We start from the raw sequence: 12,736 nt of genomic DNA, 5'->3' as shown, positions 1-12,736 counted from the left end.
ATATTTTTATGTTAAGTTCTGCTACTATATCTTAATAGGCAATAAAATATCTCAAGTGCTGGGTCAGTTGACATTGCTTGCTCTTGTGGGATTTTTTCAGATTGTGATGGGATGTTTGATCATAGATATCATGTTTAAAAATCATGGTGAAATGCTCTTTTCTCTCCCCCCCCCCCCCCCGCCAAAGTTGCATAGAGATACTAATTCCTGACAAGTTCTTATAAGTATGATTTGATTCTGGTTCCTTATGTTTCTCTAAAGCACAGCTACCTCTGAAAAGCCCAGTTAAACCTTTTTAGATATAGTACAAAGAAATAAACCTCAGAAAGGATGTGGGTCACATGGAGGCTGCTCCCAGGACAGGATCCCCAGAAATGACTTTGCAAGTGAGGGGTTCCTAAGTTCCCTGGCCTCAGAGTTCTCCCTAACAACAGCCATCATTTGAGTTTATAGTAACTCCCATCATACAGAGAGATTGACTAACCTACCCAAGGTCACACAGCTTGTAGATGGCCTAGTTGGGATCTGAGCCCAGACTCATAGGATCCTAAAGCCTAGGCTTCCCTCTCAATGCTCAGCTGACACCAGACTTTCACTGGGCAAATACTTGCAGATGCGGAGCCTGGCACAGACTGCAAAGCTAAGTGGCAACATTGCATGATTCTCCAGGATGTGTGGTTTTATTTCTCTCTAAACTCTGATTTAAAAACAACAACAACAACAACCCACCCTTGATATAGTATGTTTGTTTGAATGAATGAATGTGCCTTTGAATTATTCCAGAATCAAAGAAATCAAAGCCCAGAAGAATCTTGAGGTTATTGAGATCCTTTCAAGGGAGTGCGGTGTTGTTGCCAGGTTCTGGGTCTTGGACTGGGCAGGTCCTTTCGAAGAGACCAAGTAAAGAAGATTCTTCTATTTCTTTGGAGAAATAATTACACGCTCAAAATGACAGCATTGTTAGAAAACCGTCCCTAATGTTCCGTTTCCATTTTTATTTGCATGATGTGGTGGCTTTTTAAAATTTTTGTTTGGTTCTCTTTATGTTTTCACTTCTTCTTGCCTAATATGTGGCTCTCTGGGCTGCAACAGAGCATTCATATTTTGCTGGAGGCCTGCTTTCTACATTAGATGTCTATACTCATCCATTGTCCTTATTCTTGGAATCTCAGTTGTGTGACACCAACAAATCACATCCCTGAAGTAATTCTCTTTCACTAGTTAAAAATCAATGGCTTCTAGAGAGACCTTGGTGTTTCTAAGGAGACCTTGGTATGCTGGCAATGGATTTACGAGACTAACATTATCATGCATTAATACTAGCTGATATTTACTAAGAGCTTTCTGGACTCCCCTCCTATAGGCATTGCTCCTTAAATGCCAGCCATGCTGTCCTTTTTCATCTCTTCAAAAGTGCCCTCCCACCTCAAGGTCTTTGCAGAGGGGCTTTCCTGTGCCTCCAATATCCCCCTACCCCCAGCCAGGGGCATTGTGTACAGCTGTGCAGGTTGCTGCTTAAAGACACCCAGCGGGTGGGCCAGAGGGCGCTGAAACCCAGCCTATGCTCTTCCTGCTAAGCCATGCTCAGGGTGTGAGCCCCGTCTGCCCTATGGTAGGGGTTCAAAACCTTAAGGTAGCAGGTGAGAGGGCTGACACTTCTTCCTCCTGGTTCACTCTCACTCTTTCTTCTGATTATGGAAAGGTGTTCTTTGATTAGGTTAGGACCCAGTGGAGCTCTGTGTAATTTTCCTTCCTAGTCCTTGGCCCAGTTCGGAGATGTAACTCTGGGTGGTTATCTAATGAATGCCCCAATCCTCAACTGGACTGAAAGCTCCACGAGGGCAGAGACCAGGCCTGTGTTTGCTCCTCGTGGTAGTCCCAACGCTTAGGAATTATTCCAGAATCAAAGACATCAAAGCCAGGGAGACCCTTAGGGGTAGGGATACCATTTCTAGTGGGTACTTGATAAATGTTTGTGGAATGAGCCTCTCTGCCTGGCACAGAGTCCTAAGCACTTTCCATACATCATTAAATCCTCACAATATGAGTAATGAGCGATTGTTATCCTTCTTTTAGATTGAAGAAACTGAGGCACAGAGGTGTGAGGTGATTCATTCATGTGAGGTGATATGGTCAGTGACCATATCCTGCTGAGAATCTTTTGACCCGGGAAGCACAGGGAGTGGCCTAAGGAGAAGAGAAGGCAGCTTACAAGGTCACTGATGTGGAATTCAGGGTCTCACAGCTGTGCGTGTTTAATAGAAGAAAACACAGTCATTTGCCTAGAAGAAAAAACTGGTGTGGGGGGGGGAGATGTAATCATAGAAAATGCCCTCTTCATTAATTCTTACAGTAATAACTTGGCAGGTATTCATTTGTCTGACGTTCCACAGGGAAATCTGATGTCAGGACAGCAGAACAAAGTGGAGTTTGTCACTTGTATCTGAGGGGAGATTTGATGGCGCCTTTCCGTTCAGCAGCAATTTTCCTGCCTTAAGTTTATTTTTTTCTACTGATGTCATGAAATCCTCAAAGTAACAGTATTCCTGTTTTGGAATAGCAGTAGGAAAGGAGAACTGCAAATCTTGGGACAACAGGCTCGGCCAGCCTGACAAAGGGCTTTCACCAGTAATGAAACCCGAATGGCTTTGCATCACAATGAATCTCCAAAAAGCAAAATGAGATTTCTAATAGGCCTTTAAGCAGTAATATGAGGCCACCTTTAGTGACATCCCTGCTTTCATGGCTAAATAATGGGGTGCTGACTCGTTCCCAAACCAAGAATAAGTATGAGAGAGCCAGTGTAAATCAGGCCAAATGAAAAGGACTTAATCTTCTGAGAGTAGTCCCTGGGAATTATCAATCATTTCATCAGGCTAGCTTGAAGGGATAGAAGCCATGTCAGGCCCTTTTCTCTCTTTTGGAATCAGTGCAACTGGCTTCAGATCAAATAAAAATAGAGATGGAGTAGAGGCAACCGCTCATCATTGGGGAACTCGGGAGGGGGACAAGGGGCCATGTCAATCAAAGGAGAAGGCAGCAGCCGAGGCTCCCTCTTTAAGGGATTCCCCAGAGCGGACAGGTTTGCGTGTTTCAATGGGCAAAATAGAACCACTGAGTATGTTTCCAACACCTGTCTTACTGGTAATGCTCATTAGTCGTGTCCTTTTCCTTTCCCCTTTTTTAAGACTTATTTATTTTTAGAGAGAGAGCATGAGTGGGAGTGGCAGAGGGAGAGGGAGAGAGAGAATCCCAGGTGGGCTCTGACGTGGGGCTTGATCTAATAACCCTGAGCTCATGACCGGAGCAGAAGTCAAGAGTCTGATGCTCAACCAACTGCACCACCCAGGTGCCCCCCTTTTCTTTTTTTCTTAAATGTGAATCAAATATATTTGAATCATAAGAATTGATGCTATAATTCTGAGAATTTATTTTTCTGATTTGTGTGTATGCATAAACACACACAATTGCTTCCTCCTTTTTGGGTGCTAAGTAAAAGATTTGCAGGACCTAAAGAAGATACACAGTATGCTTTCAAAATACACAAGGGAATCTGAGAAGTCTTTATTAACTTCTGCATCCAGTTCTAAAACAAGAGGGACCATCCCAAAGTGGCATTTAAACAGAATAAAGCAGAAAGGAGAAAAGCTTGCTTTATATTGAAAACTGAATCTTAGAATCCAAATTCTATCCGCTTTTCATTAGGTAAGAGATTAATTTGTTTTCTTGGAACATGAGAGCACAATCCTGATGCAAAGCCATTTACAAAATGACACAGGCCCTAAATCAACCATCATTTATACAGCCTTTCAAGGGCCTAGTACTTGATAACATCTACCCATCGTAAACAGCAAAAGAGATTACCCAGTCCCTGCCCTCGGCCTTAACTGGTTTCCCAAACATTCTGTTAGAGGCATCAGTCTTGAGTAATAAACTTCAAATATTTGGAAGAAGTACAACAGAGGTTATCTGGAATGGGGCATCCAGATATACGGCGACCAGCCATTAGGACAGAATCTCATAGGACTCTTTTCTATGATGTGAGGAACAGATCTGAAAACCAGTAGGGGAGAGCCCGCTACACTACTCTCCAGCAGCCTTAAAGCGTGTTTAGAAACCATGGTTACTAGGATGTGATCTGGCTTTCGCCCCCTCACTAACTCCACCCTGGGAGACCGACAAGCCGTTATTACCCCAGCATCAAGCTGAATCACCCTCCTAAGTTAAACACAGAATCCACTCCCATTTTACCAGGCCCATCACCGGAAATGGCATATGGGTTCAGTCAACAGAGCTCACCTAATGATGTGAGAAGGCCAGGAGCCCACCCTGCAGGTATAACCATCCTGAAAATCAGGGTCGTGATCTCGATGCACTTTGACAAACATGCCCAGAGTGCTGTGTCATTTAGTCTCTTTTTAATGGATTACATGTTTTCTCTAATGTGACTCAAGGAAAACCTGAAGGAGATCTGCCTCCTTCCCATTCTCCCTCTTCCTGCTCCAGAATGTGAGCCTGGGCAAGGGTGGGTGTATGGGAAGGGGAAACCACCTCCCTCCTCACGGCTTCCAAATCACTTGCAGGGGTCTTAACTTGTTTTGTGTCATGGGTCCCTTTTTACGCTGGCAGTTTGGATTTCTTCTCTAGATAATATTTAATAAAATATGAAAGTAAATGTTTCAAAGCAAACCAATTATACTGCAATACAGTTTTCAAAATATTTTTTAAAAACCCAGTTGGTGATATAATAATATATGTGCCTCTAGAGTATGCAGTAAGTAAGAAGAGCGAATGGCAGGTCAATTAACTACTGTTATTTGGAAGAAGTGACGAGAGTAAATGATATTTCAGGGTCACTGCAACAACTAGATTGGGAGGTGAAAAAATCTCTTTGCTATTAGTGACGAAGACACTGGTACTGTGGACTCTCCTGAGGTTTGTTGCCCACATTCATAATTAAAAGTGAGGCTAAATCTCAGTTAGAGGCTAATGAAAATAGAGAGGCAATTTGTCCACCTTCAAAGTTCAGGGACCCCTGAATCATTGACAGTTGTAGCTGGAGCTATGGAAAGGCCGGGGGGGAAGACGAGGTTTACATCTAGGATGAGACTGAGGACTAAAGATTTAAAACTAAATGGGATGAATCCAGTGAAATGAGACAGTCTGAAAACAGAGTGATATGAACTTATGGAATTTGTCCAAAAAGTTATTTAAAGGGCTGCCTCCCAGACGGAAGGGAGATCTACTGTGAGATGGTAGGGCAGTTACTGGGGGAAAAAATAAGAAGGAAGTTTCATATTTTTTAAAAAAGATTTATTTATTTGAGAGAGAGAGAGAGAAAGAGAGAGCGTGCCTGAGCACGGACGCGGCGGCGGGAGCGGGGACCGTGATGGGGAAGGGCAGAGGGAGAGAATCTTCAAGCACACTCCTTGCAGAGCACAGAGCCTGACGCGGGGCTCCAACCCACGACCCATGAGGTCATGACCTGAGCCGAAACCAAGAGCTGGACACTTAATCAACTGAGCCACCCACGGGTCCCAAAAGCTTCGTATTTTTATTCCCCCAAAGTTGTCATTTTTCCGTAAAGCCCTTAAATTTTCCAAACAGAGCTCTAATTTCAGTCCATTTCAATAACTGGCTCCCCATTCAGCCAGTTGCTCAGGCCTGAAATCTCCAAGTCATGCTTGACTTCTCTCTCACCCCACATCCAATCCATCAACAAGTCTTCTTGGTTCCAACATCAAAATATCCCAAATCCAACCTCTTCTTGCCTCCCACACTCCAAGCTGCCATCGTCTGCCTGCCTGCGCTAGGCTCCCCCACGGGACACTTGCACTGTTAGAGTTGACTTCAGTCAACTCCCCTGCCAGCTGCCAGAGTGATCTTTTTTAATAAAAAGTTTGATTTATTTGAGAGAAAGAGAAAGAGAGAGAATGTATGTGTGAGCAGGGGGAGGGGCAGAAGGAAAGGGAGAGAGAATCTCAAGCAGGCTCCCTGCTGAGCTCGGAGCTTGACGTGGGGCTCTATCCCAGGACCTTGAGATCATGACCTGAGCCAAAATCAAGAGTTGGACGCTCAACCAACTGAGCCACCCCGGTGCCCCCAGAGTGATCTTCTTAAAAGATAAATCAGATTCCCTTCATCTTCTGCTCAAAACCCTCCAATAGTTTTCTGTCACGCTCAGAGGAATAAAGTAAAAGCATACTCTTTACCATGGTCCCCAAAGGCCCACCCACCCAAGTTGGGCACAGCCTAGCTTTGCCTGTCTGGCTTTTTTTCCTACCACTCTCTCGGCCTCCTTCGTCCCCTCTGGTGTCACTAGCCAGGTCTGTTCCCATCTCAGGGCCTTCAGAGTGGCTGTTCTCTTCACCTGGAACACTCTTCCTTCTGATCTTTGTAAGGTTGGCTTACAGGCCCCTGTGCAAACGTTACCTCCTTCGAGAAGTGTACCTTCCCTGGCTTCTCTAAACAGCAGCAGCCCTCACCGCAGCCCTGGGATGCTCTATCCACTTACACTGCTTTAGTTTTCCTCGGAGCTCCTGGGTCTTCTATACAGTATACAGTATGTTTGTTTGTTAGCTTACTCATTGACTGTCTTCCCGCTAAAATGTAAACTTTATGGGGGCCAAGACTTTCTTTCTCTCGTTCTCCACTCTGATTAAAGCATGCGGTAGGTTGCATTATTGGTCCCAATTATTACTCTTTTCCCTGGAAGAGGAAACCACTCTATCTACAGTACCTGGAAAAGTGCCTGGAAAAAAATAAGCATTCAATAAATATTTCTGGAAGAATGAATATTATTATAGATAAGAAAACAGGGGCGCCTGGATGGCTCAGTTGGTTAAGCATCTGATTCTTGGTTTCTGCTCAGTTCATGATCTCCTGGTGAGATCAAACCCCTCATCAGTCTCCCTGCTCAGCTGGGAGTCTGCATCCCCTCTCCCCCTCTCCCTGCTCGAGCTCTCTCTCAAATAAATACATAAATCTTAAAAAAAAGAAAAGAAAAGAAAAGAAAACAGAGAACTTTCTTTAATGTCAGGATTTATCAGTGGCAGAGCAGATACTTGGTTTTGCTCTTGCTTGGTTATTCTGCTGTTCACATTTCATTTGCTGAAGTAGTGACTATTATTCTCCTAAGATTAAGGATAAAATGAAAGCGGTCATTCTTTGGACACCTACTATGAGCCCTCTGCAATGGATATCTTTAGTTTTTTTCTGCTCATCATACTCTCCCCTTTCTTGTGGTATCAGCCCTCAGATTTTGCTTTGACAGCTCTACCTCCCTGTATTGCGGGGAAACGTGGGTCACAGCACCCTGCCCCCCCATGACCGAGGAGTGCGCCTGACACCCAAGCTTAGCCAAGCAGATGCTGTTTCCCTAGAATGTGAATCTTGAGTGGACTGGTAGAGACTAGAGGATTCTTCCTGGCAGTGTTGTCATGAAAACATGGGTCTGTGCTTCCTGGATCCCTGTATCTGCTTTCTAAGGCCAGGTCCTTACCTTTTCCTTCATGTTTGTGAGTTACCTTTTTTCTTCCAGTATATACCCTTTTCCTTAAGTAGGCTTTAAATTTCTCTTGCTTGTGACAAAGCACTCTGATACCATCTTAAACCTCAGGGCCACCCTGCAATGCCATCCCCAAGTAACAGAAGAGAGGAGCATGGCTTGTGAAGGGATTATTCCAGGTTGCCTGACTGTGGCAGGCTGTGTAAGAGTTTCCCAAGGTGTCCTCATCCAATCCCCAGACTCTTGAATATATATGTCCCCTTAGATGGCAAAAGACACTTTTTAAGAAGTGATAAGTTAAGAATTTTGAGATTATCCTGGGTTATCCAGGTGGGCCAATGATGTAGTCACAAGTAGCCTTATGAGAGGGACGCAGAGGGCGATGCCACATCTACAGAAGTAGATGTGACAATGGACACCAGAGGTCAGGGTGATGCAAAGTGGTCATGCGCCCTCCGGAATACAGGGAGCCTCCAGAAATTAGAGAAGGCAAGAAAACAAGTTTTCCTCTAGAGGCTAAAGAATGAATTGGTTTTGGACTTCTAGCCTCTAGAACTATAAGAGAATAAGCTTGTGTTGTTTTAAGCCACCAGTTTTGTGGTAATTTATTAAGCAGCTATGGGAAACTAATACACCAACTAATAAATGGCAGAGCTCACTTGGGAACCCAGATGTGTCGGCCATGCTACTTCCCACAGGCTCCCTGAGCTTATTCCCAAATAGTCCCCTAGAGACAACAGGAAGGAAGGAAGGAAGCAGGACTGTGTCCTGCAGAGAAAGGGCCACCCACATGCCAAACTTCCAGCAAGAAAGAGGCGCTTAGAGGACTTATGCATCCCAGCATGTCCTGAATTCAGGAAACAGCTCTCCTTCCTTCCTATATGCTAATATAAAGAGCAAAGATGATTTATTATCCTTATGAGACTCCTGGCCTCTTAAGTTACCTGTCTATAAGACAAAATAAAATAAAACAAATTTTTCCTGGAGCACCTGGGTGGCTCAGTTGGTTAAGCATCCGACTCCTGATTTTGGCTCAGGTCACGATCTTGGGGTCATGAGTTTGAGCCCCATGTCGGGCTCTGCGCTGGATGTGGAGCCTGCTTGAGATTCTCTCTCTCCCTCTCCCTCTGCTCCTCCCCACTCGCGCACTCTCTCTTAAAAAAAAAAAAAAGATGTTTTCCTTTCGACAGGGCATGACAGCAAATTTTCTGCTGTGCCATTTAATTATGATCTTTAGTGCAACACGCATGCTATTTCCTGTGCCATCTAGAAGGCATGAGCGTTTTTTATTTCCACTGTTAACTTTCACACAAACACACCATCATATGGCTGGTGCTTGTCCTCAAATGGCACAGTGACACCTCTGTTTTCACCTCAGCTTTTGGTCATAAGATACCTTTTACTGACATGAAAGTATTGTGATTTTTTTCTTTTCGTCTAAGGGTAGAACTTAGCTGAAAAGACATTTCACCCAAAGCAAGCTTTTCTTTTCTAAAACACAATCTTTGTTTCATTGAAGGTCTCAGCTTTAATGATGTCTTTCATGAGTCTTCTCCCCAGGGGCATGGGACCAGATAGGCAGCAGGGCACTTTTGTTCCTTGTGCTTATTTAGTGATTTATTTTTGCAAATGAATCTGACCAATTCTTTGCGTCAAAATAAAAAGTGAAATTTTTCTTGTTCTCAGTATCATAGCAAATAGTTCCATTGTTTCTGATTGGCTGGTTGAGTCAGGATTCTATACCGCGAAAGAGGATGATGCCAGATTCATAAATAGGAGTAAAGCCATCAGGCAATATGATGTAATCCACCACAGTTGAAAGGTAGGGAAGAAAACACCCTCATAGAGCTCTGATTAAAGCATGCGGTAGGTTGCATTATTGGTCCCAATTATTACTCTTTTCCCTGGAAGAGAACTGTGCATCTCTACTCTGCCATAGGGCTTGCAGTTTCTGCCTGGGGTGGTGTCAACCTCCCCACAGCACTGCTATTCGGCTTGGCCATGGACTTGTATTGGCCGATGAAATGTGAGCAGCAGAAATGCTTGCCACTGCATGGATTGGCCATTGCTCTTCTCTCTCTGCCATGAGAGTGAGGGAGCAGGCTGTTCCTTCATCCTGGGTCCCAGAATGAAAGGGGACAAGGAGCAGAACCAAAAGTGACATGTAGCTAACATAAAAAAGGGTGAAGAATAAACATTTGCCATTCTAAGGCACTGAGATTTGAGGGTTATTTGTTACTGCAACAGAACCTAGAGAAAGCTGACTAATTCAGAATACTGGCAGGTAGTTGGGGCAATACCATGTAGGAGCATGTATAAGTCAGGACTCTTTCATTTGCAAGTATTAGAAACTTAACTCAAGCTGGCTTAAGCAAAAAATTAAAAATCGTAAAAAAGGCTTAATTAAGGAGTAGGGTTGGCATTAGGCATGGCCATATAGAGAGGCCCAAAACGACGCCATAGAAACCCAGGCTCTGGTTGCCTCTCAGTTCTGCTGTTATCTCAGACCCAGCCTCTTCGGTGGTTGCCCCTCCACAGCTCAAGGCTTATGACCTCAAAGCTCCAAGTCTAGAGGAAGAGAGAGAAAACCTTTCCTGGTTGCTTCCTGAAAAATCTTGGGGTTACAGGTGATTGACCAATTTGGGAGCAACAGCAGTGGTCAGGGGGATTCACTGCTCTGATTGGCCAGGCCTGGGTCACACACCCAGCCCAGAACCAGGGGTGGAATCAGCTCCCTGTCCACACAGACTGAGAATGGGAGATAGGTGATCCTTCCAGTTACAGGGAGTTCTGTAATCAGAAGAAGGAGGAAATCAATGCAGGGGGGGGGGAAGCATAGATGTTTACCAGAAAAAGCAAGTAAATGGAATTTAAAAAGGTAGAATAAATACCCTCTAGTTCTGTAATTGTTTTAAGATTTTATTTATTTATTTTTGAGAGAGAGGAAAAACAGAGAGAAGGAGAACGTGAGCACACAAGCAGGGGGAGGGGCAGAGGGAGAAGGAGAGAGAATCCTAAGCAGACTGCCTGATGTAGGGCTTGATCCAGCCACCCTGAGATCATGAGCTGAAATGAAGAGTCGGACGTTTAACTGACTGAGCCACCCAGGCACCCCTTGTTTTGTAATTGTTTTTAATTCTTAAAGTAACTCTGTAGACAATATGAAAAACTACAAAATAATTTAGAAAAGAAAATAAAAGTTGTGTTCCTGTCCTCTGGAGTGAAACATCCTTTTGAAAGATTTTTGGGTCTAGAGTTATTTAACTCTATGATTATCCTTGATTTTAAACATTTCCTTTTCACCGTGTAGTTTATTTAACAACATGTTTATTTTGTATGTGATAAATCTGATTTTTATAAACCTAAAATTTTAAGGGTTGTCGATGTCCATATAAAACAACTACATGAAATGCAGTTATTTAAAGAAAAAAAATCACGGAAAAGAAATGGGTAACTGCGAAGGGATGGACAGAGTGAAGAGTATGCTAAATTATGGGGAACCTGTAGGCAAAAGGCCCAGCATTTATGTGAAAAGCGATTGGCAGCCACCCGTGACAAATGATCCTAACCTACCAGCTGTGATCTGACAATATAATGACATCAAGCAACAAAGACAGCTGGGCTTCGTAGAATTGGTCTTACCAAGAACATTAAAATAGAGCCAAACTCACATTTTAGATGGCTCCCCAGGCTGGTAGGTGGGGTTCTCTGAGGCAATAAATGCTAACACACACATAATATACAGAGTTGTATCTTCCACGGCAGCTACACTCTGAAATCAGCACATAAGATGTCAAAATTTCCCCTTAGCAAACCTTAAATTACCCATAGCATCTTTCAGTTAGTGTCACATGCCAGTGTTCCCCCCGTCTGAGCCCTGATCACTCTAAGTACCAGGTGATCTAAGAGTAGATGGATTAACCGCTCTTAACGGCACGGACTCAGCAGCCAGGCTGCCTGGGTTCAATCCCAACTCTTGTTTGCTAGCTTGTGACCTTGGCCAGGTATGTTATCCCTGTGCCTCATTTCTTTCTCTGAAATACGGCTGTCACCGGGACACCTGGTATTCATGGACTATCCAGTGTTCCCTTATGGATCTTGGCCTCCCTCCCAGTTGGTTTGGGGTCGGGCTCTGTGAGGAGAGGCGAGAGGGTTAAGAACGTTCTAGACTGAGAAGGTTAAGAACTAGGGTGCCTCCTCCTTTCTTTCTTTGCTTCAGTGACCTCAAAAATCATATGTTCTAAATAGCTATAAACAAAAGGGCTGTCCAACCTGCATCAGTCTTTGTACGAGCAAGAAGTAAGCTGTTATTGAGTATTTCGGTGCTGTTTATAACTGCAACTTAGCCTAACATAGCCTGACGAATACAAGGGGGACATAAAATTTCCGACTCTGTAGGGTTGTTACCCAAGTTAAATTAGGTCCTAGTTATCAATTGTTCAGAATAGTATCTGAGTAAACACCATATAAATGCTTGGTTGGCAGGTAGTTACATAGGTAGACAGACACATAGATGGACAAATAGAAAGAAGCAGTTGCCTTATGAGCTGCTCATGTTACGAGGGGCACATAACACTGGGAACAACTAAGGAAAGAGCTGAGTCATGTGCCCTATTTATGCTGTACCTCCAGAGTGGAATGGCAAGGAGGACTGCTTAAATTTTCAAAAACCGTATTTCTCTTTCTCTCTCTCTTTCCCCCAAAAGCATACCATTGAATTAGCATAAATTAAGTACACGCATACTGCAATCCAACTATACACAAAAACTGTCCATGAAGACAGGGACCATGTTTAATTGTGTCAAATTTCCATGGCACAGAGTAAGCATCCAATAAACAGTAGCCAACCAGCTTATGAGTATGTCTGCTTTGTAACTTTAGAGCACATTTCAGCATTCAATAAATATTAGCTAAATAAATGAACAAATAAGTAACTCCCTTTAAATAGCTGCAACATAGCTGTCTGTGTATGTACCAGTACTGGAAAAATGGTAGCCCCTTCATAGTTGGCACCAGAATTCCTCTTAGGTAAAGATTTAGCTTTGTTTAGATGAAAGACCATTTTACAGATGAAAAAACTGAGGCTGAGAGAGATGAAGTCATCTTTGCCCAGAGACACACAGCTGGAAATGGTGAAGCTTGGTCTGGAAGGTGGAGGTGTGATTCCAGAGCCCAAGTCCCTAACCCCTACACTTCCACTGCCACCACTTTGTCCTCTAGGACATTCTT

The 12,736-nt window shown here is 43.7% G+C and overlaps 1 protein-coding gene across 1 annotated transcript in view; it reads right to left on the bottom strand.

Moving 5' to 3' along the window:
- The window catches only part of IQCK (IQ motif containing K), a 129,661-nt gene that overhangs the window by 72,119 nt on the left and 44,806 nt on the right, over positions 1–12,736 (bottom strand). The window lies entirely within an intron of this gene.

This window comes from Neomonachus schauinslandi, chromosome 5 (assembly GCF_002201575.2).
Source record: "Neomonachus schauinslandi chromosome 5, ASM220157v2, whole genome shotgun sequence".
In the NCBI taxonomy this organism is placed as follows: domain Eukaryota; kingdom Metazoa; phylum Chordata; class Mammalia; order Carnivora; family Phocidae; genus Neomonachus; species Neomonachus schauinslandi.
This window is presented reverse-complemented; position numbering and strand designations above follow the sequence as displayed.